General features: G+C 41.4%; 1 non-coding gene across 1 annotated transcript; it reads right to left on the bottom strand.

Moving 5' to 3' along the window:
- Positions 1-286: 286 nt before the first annotated feature.
- On the bottom strand, positions 287-364 carry Trnaf-aaa. Its single transcript is given in 2 exon segments — positions 287-323; positions 328-364. It is a non-coding gene; the product is annotated as a tRNA-Phe (tRNA).
- Between the last annotated feature and the right edge of the window lie 20,423 nt (positions 365-20,787).

Raw genomic sequence — 20,787 nt, 5'->3', positions numbered from 1 at the left:
TACGGGGTGCGTGCGGAGTGGCCAACTGGTGGTTTCACGCGGTGAGATCCCGGCTCGGTGGAGGGGCTCAACGCGGGCCTGCCCCCCGGGGTGAAGGGTCGTGGGGCCCGGCCCAGATGCTGCAACGGGGATTCGAACATGTGCAAATAGAGTTGTGATTTCCCAACACTGATTGTGTTAGCTTTATTGCATCAATCTCGGTAATAAAATGGTTTGCCCTTCACCGATCGCCGTATAACACACTGAGTATGCAGTGTGTTACCTCCCAAATGAAATTTGGAAAAAATCACTCGGGTGGGACTCGAACCCACAACCTCCTGCATTTTTTTTTAGTGCAGACGTCTTACCACTCGACCACCGAGCTTGCGGGATCGGTTTGCTGGTTCGAATCTTATGTACATTTAGCAGCGGGTACCGTAATTAAACTATTCATAAAAAGTATGGAGCTTGCGTCGGGGTGATGTAAATCAATATTAGGTTTTGCGCTTCACCGACGTATAACTGACTGACTAGACTGACTGACTCCCCGACTGACTGACCGACCGACCGACAGTTGTGACTTAGACTTGTACAAGTCTCACCTTGGCCGTAAAATGACTTTGTTTGTCCCACAGGGCCAACCAGCGGTCTTTTTCTCTAAGGTCAAACTGTTCAAACGAATAACGTGCAAAAATGCATAAAACATTTGGTCCCTATATACATGTACTGCAAATCATCCCATTCCTTTCTTGAAAAATAAAACAACAAAAATTTAATACCACAAAATTCATTGAAGCCTCTTAACAATAGTCTGGTTCCCTGACCTGAAAATTCTCCGACCCCTGACGTCTATAAATTGTAGATTCGTCAGAAAAAAAGTCAGAATCTTTTGGTCTGGGAACCTATCCAAACCATTGCTTTTGTATTCCCGTGAAACTTCTGGTTTTGTATCTAAGCAAAGTGTCCAAACCGTGTTGGGCGAGTTTTCTTTGTTGGGACATATTTGAGGAGACTGCATGCTCTTGATACTCTCGTGCGAAGGGAAGAAAATATCAACTACACGTTGTCAAAGCATCGCTCGGGTATTGAACTGCAAGCTGCAAGGCAGATTACAACTGGACAGATAATGTCGTATGGGGGCGCTCTTCAACGCGCGGCTAATCCGAGTGAGTGCAACCTAACCGGCTTTCCGTCGGAATATGCACGCAAGCACATATGTACTGCAGCTTTTCACCGAGGGTGGGGAACTGGGAGGGGGGATTTTTCTTTAGTTACAATCCCTTAAACAATTCTTGAACATTGGAAATTAATCAGATTTTCCAACTTTTTTCGACACAGAATGCCATCATTCATTCGACGTTAAACTTTGTAATAATTGACGATGAGCGTTAAAACACATAATACACGTTGGAAACTACATGATATAAATCGTTACTTTGCTAAAAATCCATTACTCGCTTGTCGAATCAGAACACAGCAAGCAAGTTTCCCTCCCAGGGGCTACTCAGACCTTGGGGACGAGGTTGCCAACGGGGTCGTACTAGGCCTATACAAACTAGAACGAAAAGAATTTCACGTACCACAAAAGGATGAACCCTTCTAGCTAGGCCTACCTGCAGGCTCTGGCTGAATTAGACGAGAACACGGCAAACCATGTGGCGAACTGCAGTTCCCAGAAATTAAAGATAGATGGATGAAATTGGGCGCAAAAATTGCTCTATTTTGCAATGAAGTGGAGGCATCATTTTTTTCCAAGATGACAATGGGCTTCAACACTATTTTAGGGGCATCATCTTTGGGTGGTTCCCCCAAAAGTCATCGGATTACCCAAAAAAAATTGAACAGAAAATGAAAGATGATGAAATAGCTTTAAAGGGAAGATACAACATTTGCAAACATCAAAAAACAAAATGATCAAATTATCACGAAATTCTTTATTGGACTGTTAGGGTATGACAGTCTAAAGCATTCTGTAAAAGCATGGCTCCTGGTGTGCTGACATTTTTAAGTAAAGTGGTATTTTTGTATCAATTACCAACGCTAGTCGGCCGACCAGCGTTGGAGAAAACTGGCTTTTTTTCTTCAAAACCTGCTCCTAATTGTTCATATTTAGTAATTCCGCATTTTCTTTGCAGTTGATTTCACACCTGTGAAGGGGTACAAGCCTGCTAGACTGATTATTTGACCTTACAATTCCCCAACATCTACAAATTGCTCTGTTTCATCTTAAGTGGGGTCAGGATACCAGACTACAAGAACATGGTTGGTTTTCTTGGTTTTTCCAGCATCTACGAACCCAAAACGTGAAAAAGGTCAGTGTAACAATACTTGCTATAACATACTATTCCTGCAAATCCATTTATTTCTCAAATTACAGCAAAAGCAAATGTTGCATTCCCTTTAATTTCATGTATCCTTGGAGAGTTGTGAGTATTTTTTTGTGTGATTTCTTTGGAAGTTGGGGTATTTATCACTGGGGTCTAAGGCAGTATTGGTCTACACCTAAAAGTATACACGAAGCAGCCGCATCCACCCGATGAGAACACGACCAGCCACGGTCCCTGTCTCGCCGTGCCAGAGCCGTATTCTACGGGGGGCGCACCCCTGGTGTTTGCAGCGCCTTGACCACAAGACCGCGGACTGAGACGACCCGCTGGTTTATTGCGTACGAAGGAGAGGCCAGATTCTATTCAATACGTTTGTGGTTTGGTGTCAATGATAATCGTCGCAAAATGGGTTTGGATAAAGGCTTATGTGATTAGTATTTAGTGATACATTTTTTAAATTTAATTATCCAGTAATGCCTTCCATGCACCACTTCGAAAAAAATTGATTTTAGAAACCGCAAGAATAAGGCCAAGTAAAAAATATGTGTTTCCCGTCCCGGCTTTTTGAACAAAACAAAGAAGGAGGCTCCAATTAGATAGACTGTTTCCCGGCCCCCTAAAAAATAGGGGAACCGCTAGCTAGCTCCCATTTAAAACAATTGATTGGATCACATCTGCGCGCGCGGTGTTTTTTTTGAATCACTATTCAGCATTGTGCATAGTCTGGTTCCCTAGACCTGACAATTATTCCCGACGCTCACGTCTAAAGATTCATCAGGAATAGTCAGAATCTTTTGGTCTGGGAATCAGACTACATTGTGCATGGACGATAATTGAACGCAAGTCATGCTTATAAAAAAAATGACTCTTGGCTTACCACAAAAAGTACTTAACATCACCAGTATCTCTATGATGGCAACTTTCAAGCATTTCAACTGAATACTGAAAGGTAGGCCTAACGCCCCTCTCCTTATTGATATTTGCCATCAGAGACACTTTCGAATTCAGCAAAAAAATCGAGGCTCATCACCTGCGCGAATTGCATGTTCTTGGCCTATGCGGCCATTTTGCAATAGGCTGGTTGCGCGCAAACATTACCGTTGTGATTTTGAATTCAGGAGGCGGGATTCAGACCCACGCACGTCATCATTTGCATACATTAGGAGGAAAGCATCCTATAATGTATTCAGGATTCGCTGCTTGCTACCTGTCTCCATATCTGAAGTCCGAAGAACAATGGGGATAGGGAACCAGACTAGCTCCAAGATGGCGGATTATCCAAGATGGCGGATTGATATTTTGCTATATTCTTGGCTCTTTTTGATGACAGTTTTGTGTCCCAAGGAGTGGTCACCCTTTCTCTGTGATTTAAGCACGTAGTTTTAAATCATGTGTATCACATGAGGAACTTGTTCTCTTTCAGATGTCAAAAACGTCTTAACCCAAACAGTCCTGATTTCTCCAATGTATAGGTAATATACAAGTTATACATTTGCAAACTTTAACCAAAAAAAACCTACCAAATTATTATGAAATAACTTATTTTGACTGTAGGCCTAAGTAAATGATTGTCTCAAGCATCCTGTAAAATCATGGCACTGGAAAAGTGGAGTTTTTGTATCAATTTCCAACGATGCGTGGTTGGGAAAAAAAACTGATTAATATTTTTCGAATACTGCCCCAAAAATTTACCAAATTTAGTTAGTCCACATTTTGTTTGCAATCGGTTACACATCCATGAACGGGTGCAAGCCATCTAGTCTGGTTCCCTGACCTGACGTCTATAAATTGTTCCGTTTTGTCTGAAGTGGGGTCAGAGAACCAGACTACAAGAACAGCATTTGCTCTTGATTTTTCCAGCATCTATGAACACAAAACTTTAAACAGGTCAGTGTAACAATATTTTGCTATACAATACTAACCCCAAAATCCATCCATTTCTGAAAATTACAGCAAAAGCAAATGTAGTATATTACCTTATAGGGGTTTAGGGTTAAGTTGCTTTTGAAGACAGCATTCGTCTTTACATCTCCGGGTTTTTTAAAAATGTTTTTCGTGTTGCTGTCCTCTACCGCTTCGTGAAACATCGAGACTAAGGAGGAACACGCCCTGTAGTGCAAAGCCCGTGCACCCCTGTCACACTGCTTAGAATTTCGAAGAAACAAAAATAAGCTTTGCGTTTCATAAAACGATGATTAAATTCATTGATTGCCACCTCCTGATAATAAGGACCCCCAAAACCACCTCTGTATGATTGAACGCCATTTAATACGACACTGCCCGAATGAAACACCGCGAAACCGTGGGAATGTGGTCGGGAGCTGACGGGGTAGATCTTATCGCGATCGCCCGCTCACGATTCAGGTTCAGCGGACATGGGATTCCCTCTGATGGGACACTCGCCAGCACCGTCGCGCGCGCCACGCTCTGGCCGCGTTTTGCCCCGGTATGTGGGCTTCACACCGTGCGCCGAGATTTGGTCCACTAAAGTGACGGCCAGCACATTTAAAATTCATGCATGCTGCTGGCGGTCATCCAGGCATGTGTGGCATTTTCTTGTTGGGGGTTCATTGAAAGTACGGTCTGAATTATTGCCGGACTATCGGACTAGAAGGCGCAATATTCATCGAAGCTTGAGAGAAGAGACCGTGTGTGGTTTTGTCCTTTTTGGCACGATAATGCCACGATGAACCTCAAAACATCTTGGCGTGATCTTGGTCTGTCACTCCAAAAAGTCAGGTCAGGGGCATGTTTTGGCGGTCGTAACCAAAAACTGCCTCTATTATTCCTCATCGGTTTAGCGTTTTTTTTTCAAATTGGGTAGTGCAGTAATTCACTAATTTGGTTTTCTTCACTAACCAAGTTTCCAAAACTAACAACCAATGACAAACAACTGAACCAGTTTTAGGTTACCAATTTGACCCGAAAACTTTGTTCTGTTTGACTTTTCAGTGTCAAAATGACACTTTTCTGGATCAAAACACACTTTTGCCAAGCCTGATTCCGGGTCAAAATGGCCCGAAAAATGTTTCAGAGAATGACAGCTTGACCCCAATACGTTTGAACAATGTGAAAAAGAGGCAGCAGTAGCAAGCTTAAATACAGCTGAATATTATCAATGGTAATATCGCGGTAAAATCGCCATTCCGTTCGGCAAATTCATCACTCCGTTCGGCAAATTCACCCATTCCGTTCGGCAAAGTCATCACTCCGTTCGGCAAAGTCATCACTCCGTTCGGCAAATTCACCATTCCGTTCGGCAAAGTCATCATTCCGTTTGGCAAACTCATCAGTCCGTTTGGCAAAATTGTCATTCCGTTCGGCAAACTCATCAGTCCGTTTGGCAAAATCGTCATTCCGTTCGGCAAAATCATTGTTTCCGTTCGGCAAATTCATCATGCCGTTCGCAAAGTTCATTGTTCCGTTATGCAAATTCATGATTCCGTTTTGAAAAACGTATCGTTCGTTCAGCAAGTTCATCATTCCCGTCGGCAAACTCATCATTTCAATCGGCAAATTCATCATTCAATTAGGCAAAATTATCTTTCTATTTGGCAAAATCACCATTCGGCACTTCATCATTCCATTTGGCAAATCTTCATTCCATTCGGCAAAGAATGACCAATTTGCCGAAGGGAATGATTATCTTGCCGAATGAAGTGACGAGTTTGCCGAATGGAATGACGAGTTTGCCGAATGGAATGAAAATGACGAGTTTGCCGAATGAAGTGACGAAGTTTGCCGAACGGAATGATGAGTCTGGCAAAGAAAGTGAAACGCATTATTGAAGGCAGTTTGGCGTTCTAGTATGAAGTTCATGGCCTGCATTGTGAAGCCACATTGTGTAGACGTAATACTGTTAGACGTCTTCAAGCCGTTAGATCCAGTGCCGTGCGGACGTCTGCAAGGACTCGCGTTGTCTCAACGGGGAACTTAAGCAGGAACGATGCACTTGTCTAGTTAATTAATTGATTGATTGATTCATTAATTACATGTAATGGATCAATATTGTACGGTATGGGTACTGACCATTTCTGGTCAGCTGAGATTTGTCGGGTTTCAAAAAAAAATTAACATTCTTTAATGTAGAATATATTAGGAGCGTTCATGCAATAACTTGGAAAGATGCTGTTTTCGTAAAGGCCTAATCACTGCTCGAAGGAATTTCGGTGCAAATTTTGGTCCTCAAAAATCGAGATGTTGGAGCGCTAGACGTAATTCCAGTCACACACTTTTATGTTTGACTCCTACGCGGTCCCAAAACTCGTGTGAAATTCTAAAAGCAGTGTGGTACCTGATACCCCACATTAAAATTTTCAATATTTGGTATGTGTTACCATACGGTGCCAGACTGGTGCATATCTTTTAAGCTTTGTCAAAATTTGATGGCATTATTTACTGTTGGAAATACGTCCACACAATGCCAAAAAAAATTGGCTTCCGCGCCAACATAAACAAACATTTTCAAACCTTTTCCTGTAAATGTAAGACATTAAATGAACTTCATGTGACCCATACCTTTGAAATAAGGTAAGTAAACAATCCAAAACATGATTTTTTTTGGGGGGGGGGAAATGCCTGTGCCTTTTAAACTGTCTCGAAAAACTTACAGCATGCAAAGTAGAGTGTTATTATAGGTGGGTGCGGACATCCGGGAATTGTTCACATTGGCTTATCTAGCTCCCAGACCTATGTTCTTGAAACTCAATGGTTCTTGAGTCTGGAGTGCTGAATGGTAACGCATAGCAACCGATGAAAACTGGTGTGCAAATGAATACATATTTTCGTCGGTGACGTCAGCACGCCCGACCTACACAGCTCATTCTATAGAAAAGTGGAAAGAGTTTCCGTGGAACGGGGATTCGCATGGGGATGTATTTATACGAAAAATCTGAGAATTAGCAACACATTGACTAATTTGGACAATGGTTTGTCATCTCCAAAATTGTGAATTTCATTTTATGTTACCACCATCTTTAACACTTTTTTGGTACTTCTGTTCGTTTTTCCCCCAGTCACGTTTTTCCTGACAATCCCATCTTTCATCTTTTAAACAAGCTGCCATGTTGTATACTTCCATAATTCCTTCCAGATGGCAACGATAAAAAAAAAAAAAATGTGTATTACATTTTGCCGCCACACGTGCGGTACGAAATGACCAATTTTGCCGACAATAAAAATTGTTCCGATGCAATTATTGGAAGTTTACACTGAACTGCCCGACATCATTCCGTGGAACATAAACGTTTATAACAGCGGATCGAACGAGTTACTCTCTACCCGAAGCGGGGAGGGCGACACGGGGGTCAGCCGACGGAATCCCCGCACGGGAAAAGCCTTGATTTATTGAGGGGTACACTTGGCGTGTGGCTCACGAGTAAGGCATAAAAGGCTTCTTTTTGTAGGAGACGGCTCCCAATGTTATGTTATACCGACACACGTTAGGGAGCGGACTCCGTTGGTTCGCGCACAGGTCATGCGAGTGGCGCGCGCGGGAGCACCGTGTCTGACAGTAAATAGATGGGACGATTTATACTCCTTGGCCCGCTCTCCACTCGCAACGAACTCGCTTGAGGCTTGCCTCATCGTACTTTTTTATTCAAATGAAGGCCCATGGTTAACCAAAGTTTTTCTTAGACGAGTAAGGAAGGGAAGTTGAGATCCTAAAAAAAAAAATTCTCCCTTGTTTATTTTGCGTTTAACCATAAATATTTAAAGCAATACATGCTTGTACATATTGATTTCGTCTGTATCCTGGTCTCCGCATCCAATATCGTATGCTGATTTAGAGCATGGTCAGGCACCAGGCTATTCCTTCCCTAATTGCTCCATGATTATACTATGCAAGATTTTTGAGCATGTATGATCCAGTACTGAGAACGCAAGGTGCATGTACTATCCAGTACCGCTTGTGGGAGCGTACTGCTCCACATTGTGGGGACGAGGTTGCGCAGCAGCGACCGAGGGACATTACGTTCGTCACCGATAGTTGCCGAAAGTGGGGAATCTGTACTCTACAAAAAAGTAGGGGGAGAATATCCCCTAGCCCCGCCCCTTCCGTCGACATAAAAATCGTCTGGGAGCAAGGAAAGTTGAAGTTTCAACCGCCAAGCCAGACCGGGGTCAATGAACTCTTCTGCATAAACGGTACTTGGATTTTTGAACCGGCCCAGTTACGTTGACCTACGCAGACGTGATCTCCAGGGACAATCGCGCTCCGCTTTTGCTAACATAAGTCCAGAAAAAAATCTCTTTTTTTCTCCGTTCATTGTGTTTCGATTCTACTAAAACTCAACTTGTCTATTCAAATTGAAGACTTTTGTCACTGAAAAATATGATACTGTCCGATTGACGAATCCCGGCACGTGACTATATACTGTGCACTCACGAGGCCCTGATCAATGGAGAAACCACTGTGCATGCTATTGTACAAAGCAACTTGCCCATGGCGGAGTATCTGAACAATAGCTAGCACAATGCTTTCTCCATTGAAGGGGGCCTTTGTGAGAGAATTGACAGCGTGCCGAATTGGTCAGTATGACTTTTAAATCAAAGATTCTTAATCTGTTCTCCAACAAAAAAAGGTAAATTATAAAAAAAAAACACGCGTGACCGTGTTTGAATAATCAGCTAGCTAACACAAGGGAGGCCCGGGGGGAATTTGTGTTGATTTCAGGCAGGGACATCCATTGAATCTTCCGGAAACCGCGTTCTTTTTAGTCGCAATAATATCAAAACCTTCGGAGATATACATAATCACAAAGAGTGGTATCCCACACCGGGCTTGTCACACACTCAACTGGTCAATTTCTCCCGGTTCTTCCTGAAATTAAACGAAATCTCCTCCAGTGTTGGTGTGCCCTGAACAATATTTGGACAATCCTTTCCCCTCGAGATACCTGAAAAACAAACAGGGAAGTCAGGACCGGGAGATTTCGGTCTTCACACCCGATGACTTTCGACCCCCTCCCCCGTAATTCGAGGAGATATCAAGTTTGGGCAACACTCCATTGTTGCATTTTTTGTTCCCCTGACGAAGGACCCAAAAGAAAAAAATTCAATTTCCCACGCCTTGCTTTTCAGCTACTCTTTCGGATATTAGGCAACGGCCTTTCACTACACCTTGTGGCGATGTTATTTTAGCCAAGCGAAAATCTGGACTCGGAGATATTGGCGGACGAACACGATTGATGACTTTTCGTGGCGGGGCGAAACAATGAGCAGTTTTCCTTCGCTAGTGTGCGCAGTGACTTTTTCCTTCACAATTTTCGGAGATTTCTGTTCACGGTTCAACGCCAAGGCGCAGTGCGATTGCGCGCACGTGGGTGTGTTATTACTCCAAACACCTCGGCGAAGAGTGGAAATTTTCGTAACAAATTTGGCGCCAAATTAAGGGTGAAATCCTACGGTCAAGCGGGGAATATCTTGACACATCTTCGCGAATGAAAGGGGGAAAAGGAAGCGTATATCCGGAGGGTGTATTAGCGATCCGCGAAATCACTTACATTCGGTCAATGCCTGTGTCATTATAGACCTAATTTGTATAAGTTCAAGGAAAGAGTTTTTGCGGTCGAAAATATTTCCACACGTAAGACCAAAATAAACGAAAGTGCAAGATACTTTGAAGCGAGTAAGATACATGTCTAAGAGTTCGTTTTGATTGAACAAGATCTGTAACTTTATCAACGAGAGTTTTTATTTTCCTAGGTACGAACCCATTAAAAATAGATTAATCGGTGTCATGGACGTCACCAGGCAGGGTGGGGCAAGGGGAGGCGCTTGTCCCCCCTGGAAAAGCAAACAGAAAAGAAAACAAAAAAAGGAGAAAAACGAAGAAGGAAGACGAGTCGCGAAGTCATATTGCTGCTAATTTAATACACATTTAACAACAGGTAGGGGTAGGGTGGGCAAATGTCCCCCCCCCCCAACACTCGAAACAAATTTATAAATTGAGAATATAGATACAAGGTTTTGGGAAATAATATGCTTTGCCCCCCCCCAGAAAAAATCCTGGCCACGCCCATGATCGGTGTAACCTTTTATGATTTGTGACGAAAGCTTTCGTTATTATTCTTTAGAATTTAATTTAGCAGTTTTGCACGCCTTCGAGAACAGATTAATGGAATTAGTTGTAAATGATACAAAATTAAAAATTCTGTTCTGATGAAATTTTCTATCCCGATTTATTTCAATTTGGAGGTACATCTTACTTTTATTAAGCCCAAAAAGCGAAATACTGTCGTGAGAGATCCAAATATCTGACGAATTTTCAATGTACTTCTTTCTTTTTTACGAACAAAATGTGGGGTTTTTTTTAATTATTGTCTGGCAGCCAATAAGTCGAAGTTTGTGAAGTAATAATTCTATTACTAAACGTCGGTGGACTTTTTCGTTCGATGTCTCATTCAAAAGTGAATAAATTTTATATTGCTTTATAGGAAAACACGCAAATGAAAAAAAGGATCTATATTTCGAGGTGAAACTCGAAAACAGCACAGGGAATACATCTTTTATCGTAAGATTTTCATTGATCGTCTATTATGCAAATCAAATTTCTATTGTCATTTAAATTTAAGAATAATTTGCATATCGCGTCTATCGCCAGGTGCGCACGGCGAGCACATAAGTGTACCATACACAGATTCTTGTCTGCAGACGCTAGGGAACGTTATGCAAGTTGCAAACATCTCACAATTTTTGTTCTAATTACTCCGTGTTTTCGTCTCCAATAACGGAAATGTACCTCTATAAGCTCAACCCAAACATGACGCGGAGACGCTCTTGAAGAAACAAGCGGAGTTTCCATGTGATCGGCTTAAAAGTAAGCAATACAACAACGGATTAGATAAAAAGGACGCCATGCATTCATAGAGGAACACCCTCTCAATAATAGAAGATAAACTGAGACAAAATCGGCACCCCTCCCCATCCGAATTGTTAACATCTTTAATCTCTACGAACAAATTGGCCACTAGCGTCACCAAGCAGTGGTCACAATTCTCCAGACAAAATGGGAGCGGCAAGATGCGAAGGATGCAAGAGGATTTAGGGATTAAACACTTGAGGCTTACGATGGTTGGCGACTTCTCATCAGCGTGGCTCGTCACTCGGGCCGCCGTGTGATCCAAAGGGCGGCCGGTCGGTTAAATGCTAAACGCTCGCTGCAAATCCGATTATTGTCGTGTCATCCTTCTGTGTGTATCCTCGATTTTTTTTTTTTAGTCAGTTGTTGTCTTTGTTTGCTTTCGATTAAATTTTCTCACTTTTCCCTTGTTCAGATTATGTGCGCGTGAGCAGGTGCAATGTTAAAAGGTGGACACTGGTTCTAATGAGGTCCTCTCAGGGGCGGATCCAGCTTTATTTCAAGGGGAGGGGGTTAGCTGTCAAGGTTAGCAGGCATGTATATAGGACGCTTTTCTACATGATTGTCATATTTCTTGTGGTTTAACGGAGATTTAGACCGCCCCCCCCCCGACAAACCCCTGCCTATGTCGAAGTTTCTTTTACGCGAAATAATTACTACTTCGAGGTCTTTTATCGAAAATTGAAATCTACCCGATGTACGATGGACGAAAGAAACCCCAAAAAATAACAGTAAAATAAAAACCTTTTAATAATCGTTTTGCCGTAAGTTTGAGCCACCTTATTAATTTTACTCCGAGGAACAAATAAGTCTTCTTCTTTTTTACTATGCTCTGAAACTTAGAAGGTTTTTTTTATTAAACGCTTGTCTATATTCGCCAGTATACTGGTTCACCACCTAATCCACGAGGAAGCCAATTTTCGATCGTGTTCCCCGAATCTATTTCATAAATTGTAAACTGTTGAATGGGGATGGTGCCAGACTATTTTATGATTGGAGTGCGTTCAAGGCCTCAGTTTCACTTTTCGATCGTGTTCCCTGAATCTATTTCATAAATTGTAAACCGTTGAATGGGGTGGTGCCAGACTATTTTGTGATCAGAGTGCGTTCCAAACCTCACTTTCACTTTCCGATCGTGTTCCCTGAATCTATTTCATAAATTGTAAACTGTTGAATGGGGTGGTGCCAGACTATTTTGTGATCAGAGTGCGTTCAAGGCCTCACTTTCACTTTTCGATCGTGTTCCCTGAATCTATTTTATAAATTGTAAACTGTTGAATGGGGTAGTGCCAGACTATTTTGTGATCAGAGTGCGTTCCGGGTCTCTTTTTAAATGTGGCTTGAAAACATCAGGGTATGTTTAATCACAGATTTAAAATTATTCATCAGAGCAGACTGGTATTAATTTGTAATAAACTTTTACTTCGTTGCTTTCATTTCTACTCGCAAGTTCCAAAAAAAATGAAGAGTTTACCTCGCTTTCAATGTAATATGGCCGACTAGTGAATAAAGTCTATTTGGACAGCTACGGAGACCGCTGATATTTTTTTTCACCCTATTTCAATTCCCAAGTGACGTCTCCGGTCGTTGGTGAAAAGGGACAATATGCACGGCCCGTAATGCCAGTGGTGTTTGTTTTGCTCTTGTTATTGACACAAAATTCTTTTATTCGAATCATGCACCGTGTCGGTTGCCAGAAAGCACGGCCGTCTAAATCGACCGAGTTCGTACAGTCAGCTCCATGTTACGAAGAAGACCGGGAGTGTAGATTCGCGTTCACGGCACGCAGGGTCTAGCAAGAGGACCACATTTTGCGGTAAATTCTTTTCACCGATGCCTTTTCTTTCTTTCCGTCTTTTTTTTGCTTGAGGAGAGGAGTGATAGATATGGATTAACAGCGCCGTCTTATTTGCCGTGGCCTGACCGCGCGACCGTGGGAACCTCCAAGGGGGAGTATTTGACCAGTCGCCGGTAGGAAAATGACCAGTGGCCCCGCTGGATAGACTCGCATTACGATGAGGCGGACGAGATCATTGACTCGCAGACCGTAATGAATTCCAAATGTAATTCTAGACATTTATTATCGCACACCGGTTAATAAAACTAAATCAATTTAATGAGTATAAACAAAATTATTGTGTACACTCAATAATATTATTTATCATCCCAACGCAAATTCCATTATGATGAATAATCACCTTCATTAATTCGTGGCCGAACACGTATGGTTCATTTGTGGTTTTATACGCTGATTTATTTGTGTATTGTTTTAATGATTAGTTTTCGAAACTTCTGATATTCAGACAATATTTTATTGGATTTTTGTTCGATGATTTTCCAAAGAAAATACCACACTATTGATTTCCGGAAAAACCTTCGAAAATTTGTGGAGACGTCACGAAATTTCGTCGAATAATTTAGATTTTTTTTTATTACATCAGCACCTATCGGAAATGAACGGGAAATGTCCCTCCAAAAATATTGAACCTTTTAAAGGAAACTGTTTCATTAAATTTTAATGTCATCTTATAGTATAATTAATTTGTACTCTACCCTATTTTCTATATTAATAAATATTGCAGAAAGTCAAGGGCAATCAACCAGTTAAAGACTAATTTCCTAAAAAAGAAAACATCTAATTTTTCAAAACGCAAGTAATTATTTCTGAAATGAACTCAATCTTTTCTTTTAATGAATATTACATTAGGTCTATAAAGGACACCCTTGATTTGACTTCGTCCCGGGCGCTGATAACAAAAAAAAAGTCGTTCTAGCCGAAAATTTCTCTTAGAGATTCAACGGAGCGAAAAGCCTTATAAAAACCACAACCAAAATTGTATCCAGGGAACACCATCTCGGCGGAAGGTTTTAATCCTTGGCGAAAGGGGAAGTCGCCACGGCAGAGGTCTCCCCCCGTAATATTTCCGAGTTTTCCGGGGCCCCATTGTGTGGTGCGGTTTACTCCCGTCTGTTTCGTGGGTCTTCAGCCGCTTTAATACGGCGTAATAACCCACCGGAGCGCCGCTCGCTAACAGCAACCATCACTTATTATTGTGCGAGGCGTCAAACGAACAACGGTGACCATGGGTGCCCATCACCTATTTTATCCCATTATTATGATTTTTTTTTTTTGATTTTTTTTTTTCCTTCGGAGAATAATTTTTTTTTTTGCCGTGGGGGCAATAACACCCTCCGTGACTCGTACGAGCGTGGGAACTCTGTGTAGGTGAGTGAGCTCCGTATATAGGAACGGTGCTTGATGTGTGTGTATATATACGGGGTCTTCGTGGCGTATCTAAACAAGCATGCTCCGACTGTACCGGAGGACCCCGTGGAAGAAAAAAAACCGGCGATGCCGCTGAAATAATGCCCCGAAGCTATGCAGTGCATAAGACACTTTCTCAGTCCCGGTACACGTTAATAATCGCAGGTATAGTCACAAATTAGGAGGGGCCAACAAACTGACGGGTCGTCCAAAGGGGGTGGGGATGGTCCACGGTTTTAGTCCACGTTCCCCCCGTTCATTCCAGCGAGTAGAGCGCGGTCAGGCCTGGGGAGCTTTGCGCTCCTAGGCCCCGGCCGAGGTGCCCGGCGCGCTCCGCACCGCGATGCCGTGCCGTGGGAACCTCCCTGCGGGCCTTACGGAGCGATTTTATCTCCAGGGCCGATTTTTTTTCCCTCTCTCTTCCAATGAACCGACTGCTTTTAGCGAGACACACACACACATGACACGCACGTCTTGAAGACTGGAGGGGGAATACGGGCTGACGTAAATGAAGTGAAATGTTTTCTTGGCTTTTCAGTCCGCGAAGAGCACTAAATGACTTATGATTCCTTAATCTGACGGAGTGTACATAATCAATCACTCGGGCGACGCGTGACACGTTGAAGTAGTCGCTTCGAGTGCGATGCACGCATGTTAGGGCCCCATTATCTGCAACAGTAGACCCTTGATCGGAGAATAAAATCCGGAACAATCTGGTTGATACCTTCATTAGTTTAAGGCAAGGCCACAAATCGAAGTCCCCGCCCAACCCATTGCATGCTTTACACTTGACATTATACCACCTGTTGTGTTCATTATTTCCATTCCAAAATACCGCGCCAAACCTCCAAATTTATTGTTTTTGATCGACTGTCTATCTCATTAATAAAGTTCCTGAATTTCCAACTGGGGCCCGATGTTTCGTGAGACATTCACGTGCATGTGCGGAGCTTCGGTCGAACGTCAGATTTATCCAATACATGCAAATTTTATGCGGCCCGCGCGCCAGCCAATCGGGGTCGACTTGAGAAACTGCCTTGACGTATTTTCGATCAGAAATGTGGACTCAGCTGTTGATTGGTCAATTTTGGGGGTTCCCGAAGACCCGGAAGAAGGCACCCGCTAAATGGTCAGAATCTCGATGTCAAGACGCAGTCTTGTTTTGCATAATTAATCGCCGAATCTGCTCGCATAATCATAGACCATTGCTGTGCAAGGCCAGGGATATTCCATAGACTAAATGTTTCGTTTGATGGATGCAATAATTCCCTAGAGATGAATCATTTGACATACATACAATCTAACAGTCATTTTCATCCCAGAAACAAAGTTGTATAATTCTAATCAGGTATGGTAAAGATCGAATAACTTTTAAGTGTCTTTTATTTCATTTACGTAATTGCCTGTTATACTAATTCAATTACATGTACAAGGCTAGCAAAATCTGAAATGGATTCAAAGGCATATAGGATCATTTGCATTTATCCAAAATGTAACCTACCAAATTATTATCAAAAAGCTGACTTGGATTAAAGATCGTACTGGTACTAAACACCCTGTGAAATTATTCCGTCTGGCTTGCTGTCATTTAGAAGAAATCAAGAAATGTAGGTGATTTCCAATGATCAGTCAATTGACTGATTTATGGTAATTTATGGTAATTGACGAAATCATATTTCGTGATCAAAAGGTTGTGCATGGTTTTTCACTGTTTTCTCAAAATGTGCAATATCCACTGAGCTGAAACTTGAACAGGTTAGGTTTTGAGCATTAATTCGTCTTTGGATTTTGAGTGGTGTTATTAATGGAAACGAACAAAATGCATCAAAAACAAACGTTTCTGCGGTGATTTCTTAAAGAATTACTCGCAGTGAGTTTTCCCTTACAAGTTTTCTTTTTTTTGTGCGTAACTTTGCAAAAAGCAGCCCGAAACAAAGAATTATTTATCAAAGAGTTGCAGATGTCCGAAGACAAAAAGTCTTCTTTTTTAGCTAAATAAAACTTACGAATGGAAAGTTAGATTGAAAAAAAGAGTCGAATTTGTTTAAGAGACGAGCATATAACTTAATCTCCCTTAAACTCTCGGGGTGTCGTGTTTAGAAGTATCCAATCAATAAATTCGGGGGGGGGGGGGTTTCATGTCAATAATCCCAAACAAAAAGTCCAGCGAAAAAAAAAGTTTCGATAAAAAAGTCTTAAACGTTCTCTCAAAATCAATACACGGGAGCTTTGATTCGTGTGACTTGCTGATGAGGCGTAAAACGGACACTGTCATCTTAAAGACGATTTGGAAGGAAAGCTGGATTTGCAAAATACCGGACAACAGAGAAAGCCAAAAGATTAAATATAATCATGCTATGGTTGGTTGGTTTTGTTGTGGTCGGTGATTATTATGCTTGACTTGAAGGACAATGAAATAGAATTTATTAAATACAGTCTTTGATGCGCCTTTGTGTCCCACTTAACTGAATTTCCAATCTTCGTATTGTCATTTTTCAATAGTGTTTTGGTGTGTTTTATGCTGATGTGGATTTCCATATTCATGAGCAAAACTGTGACGTCATTCCAGGCAGAAACTTTGTTTCGCCAATCGAGACTTGCCAAAGCAGTCTGGTTCCCAGACCAAAAAGAGCTGACTATATTCTTACAAACCTTCGGTCGGTTGCCGCCACAGCACGTGACCAAAAATGGGCAGGATCCTGCCCGTTTCCGAAATGTCCAAAAGTAACCGAATGCATTTCGTTAATACTCGGAAATGTTCGCGATAGCTCGGTTATATCAGGGTGAAAGATCGCGCTCTTCAACAAATTCGATTTTTTTTTTCTTTCTTAACGAATTTTCAACTTTTTGTGGGTTTTTTTTAACGAAAAAAACCTGCTTGTTTATTTCTTGGTTCCTGAAACCTTTAAAAAAAAAGGCTTTAGTTTATGACGCTTTTTCCCACAAAATAAGAAACGCCTATACTATTGAAGTAATCTTTGAAATAATTTTTCCATTTGTACGTGGCGTATTTTGATTTTCTCTTGATGTCTCGATCAAAATAATGTGACTTAGTTTATTGCAAGAACAATCGCAGTTTCCTTTCCTATTTTTAAGTCACATGATTTCGGGACATTATACAAAAGCATTACTGCTTTTAGAAACTTTTAAATGAAAAAATTTAATATTGAAGTTGTGATATAATAATAATAAAGTAATAAAACAAACGGTCTTTAGGCAGACAAGAAACCATTACATAACTGGACGCTCTTCTTGAAGTTTGTGGACAATCTGATGTAGGCTGCTGTTAAAGATGAAGGGAATTTTGATTGAAATTAATTCCGTAATCAAACGTAGGGATCAATTTATTGCAGATAATTTTTGCGTGTGTCTTCGCCGGTCGTTGAACCCCGTTATATAAAAGAGAATGCACTCGGCACGTGCCGCGCATGTAGCGATGGATTTCTCACACTTATTCCTTTAGAAACCCTCAATTAATGTGTCAGAGGTTTTTAAGGAGATTCGATTCGAAGGCCGTCATTTTTTTGAATTACAAATCGAAGCCACTTTTTTTTTTGGCCAGGGCTTTTGTTCGCGGGGACGTAGTGGGAGCCGGTACTCGGAGCACGGGTTGTCCACGTGGCGGGCGGACCGCGCGGACTCACGCCGGGAACATTCCTCCGATGCTCCCACCAAACATACCGCCTAGTCCCGCTCCTTCTTTCTTGTGTTTTCCCCTTTTTGCCCTCGATCCGATCAAGTCTACAACTTGATATTAAGCTTTAGTCTCAAGATTAGCTGTCCCAAAGTCGAATTATTATCCGATTTTGCTGTGAAGGATTATCTGCTAAATCCAAGGAGAAAAGGTTTTGCGGATTGGGAAAAAAAACAATGAATACACAAGTTTGTCACGCGTGTGCCTATTGCAAGTTTTAACACACTTGCTTTGAAGGAAAATAGACTTAACTTTTAAACAAATTGTTTTGAGTTTGGCCACTATCATAAAATCCATTCCGCCAGATGATCTCTTATAAACCATTGTTCATTCTTTGATTTATCTCAAAATGTATGCCAAGAATGTTAACAAAAGCCTTTTCTGAGCTGCTTTTCCATTCATATTATAAATCATCGATTCAGACAAATACCCTTTTATCTGATTCTTGTCCTGCCAACATATGAAGTTGGTATAAGGCCGAATGATTGTCATATACCTCGTTTTGGGGTTACTCGAGGGCATTTTTCACTTCCAAAAGAAACCTTTTGGAGAGACTGCACTGAATTCGAAACAACAATTTGCAGAGTTGGAATATTCAATCTAGAATATTCCCTAATATTACCAAGAAGCAGGAGTTTGAATATTTCGTCCTTTTAGCAAAAGCATACAATTAAAATGGACGACAACTCAAACAAATTAAAAATAAATTGAAGACTAAACTCAACCTTGCCCCCATGCATCGATCAGTATGCTCCCATAGCTATACTCTCTACTGTTGTCTCGAGGTTGATTGACAGTAGACCTTGGGAACCTTTTTTTGGTCGATAATTTTGAAGAATATTACTAATTTTACCAAATAAATTTCACTCCATTGTAAAAAGGTGTCCAATTTCGTCCCAAATTTCTCAGAAATATAAGTCGACTTTCAGTTTTCTCAAACCATCAAGTGCTGGGGCCACAAAACTCCCTAAAAAGTGGCGGTATATACAAATCGTGATTTGGCCAGCGTTGGTAAATTTTGAGACTATGGTCTGCAACCCTTTACTATTGCATGATATCTTGACTATTATTCCACATCTTGCCGCGGCGCCCCCAATACCACCAGTGTCTACCGCCCCCTTCCGGCGAAACTCCAGGCAAAACTCACCACGCGCACGTTTAACTCAACATCGCGTTAACGTGTAATTAATTAGTACGTGTGGCCTCATTGAAATTTTAATTTCCTTATCGTAAGAAATCTTTTGTTCTCGCTTTAGAGAGAAATTTGCCAGGTTTGTTTTGATCGTAATCTCGAATCAGATCAGGTGATAACCTTGTTAACCAGTCGTTTGTAAAACGTTCTTGTTGTCTGAGGGCATGCTGGTTTTAATTACGGGATTTTGTAGTCAGGGAAAACGTGGAAGATAGGGCCTACTTACCCAACCCCAAAACATGAAACGAGAAGGCGCAAGAATGCCTTAAAATGAACAGATGGGGCGCTGAGTCGGCCTCTAAACAATCACAAAAGACCACGATCTGAGCCAGGCAAATTAAGCCAACAACGATGTCTTTACACCATGTCTACATGACACCCAAGGGGAATATCGTTGTATAATTATGAATAGTTGGACCAGATTTCATCCCCCTGTGGCCCGGCTTAGCCAAAACATCTTGATTGTGTTTGCAAATTGAAAATTAATTTGGTCCTATTTATGTCTTTTCCCCCTAAGCGTGTGAACTAAAAACCGCTTTAAAAGGACACGCATAATTACACAGAGTTTGTCACAATAAACTGGATATTTTTTACAGCAGTTTAAATTTACACATAAACATAACGTCCCTTTTTTCACGAATTTAGTGAAGTGGTCTTGAATGGATGCCATGTTGGCTCACGCAGTGTTTCTGTCATTGAGATGGCCTTTGTTACCATGGTAAATCACCATAAGATGATCTGACAAAACGTGTTGTTCGGTCACCGATGATCTTTTTATTCAATAGTGATTATTATGAGCCCCCAAAAAATCACTTTTTGTAGATTATTTTATAATTGTATGTGCATATGAGAACAAAATAACGTTAACGGTCATAATTGTGAAAAAGAAAATGACAATAACCCATGATCCAAAAATGCCAAATCTTTCTAAGTCTACAGGAAGACACAAACAATTTTGCATGTAAAGCTACTGTACCGAAATATTTGTACAATATCGTAACGAAAAATTCTGCTATATTTCACGAAATATCTGCGCAGTGCATTGTCTACTTAACCCGCAGGTCATAGTATTCAGGGAGACGATAAAATTAATCCGGACAGTAAAATGTTCCATCCCACCAATATGACATTTCAAAAAGCAATTTAAAATTCATAATTTGCGACGCCCAAAAGTACCTCCAAACTGGAGGGGGATATGATGAACAATATTTTTCTCAATCTTTCTGAGATATCAACGGCTAATTGATAAGCCGATACGATAGCATCATAAAGGCACTTATTTTATATCTGAATGGGCCACCATATTCTTATCTACACTTTGGCACTCGAGCGTTTGATTAATTAAGTCATAATTACAGGTTTTTTTGGCACTTGCCCGCCACTCGAAAAGTGCGAAGAATTCTTTGTTTGTCGCGGTCATCGCGTACACGGGTGCCGAAGCCGGCTTGGGCTCGCCCGGGCCCGGCC

The sequence above is a fragment of the Patiria miniata genome, unplaced genomic scaffold (assembly GCF_015706575.1).
Source record: "Patiria miniata isolate m_02_andy unplaced genomic scaffold, ASM1570657v1 HiC_scaffold_23, whole genome shotgun sequence".
Taxonomy (NCBI): domain Eukaryota; kingdom Metazoa; phylum Echinodermata; class Asteroidea; order Valvatida; family Asterinidae; genus Patiria; species Patiria miniata.
This window is presented reverse-complemented; position numbering and strand designations above follow the sequence as displayed.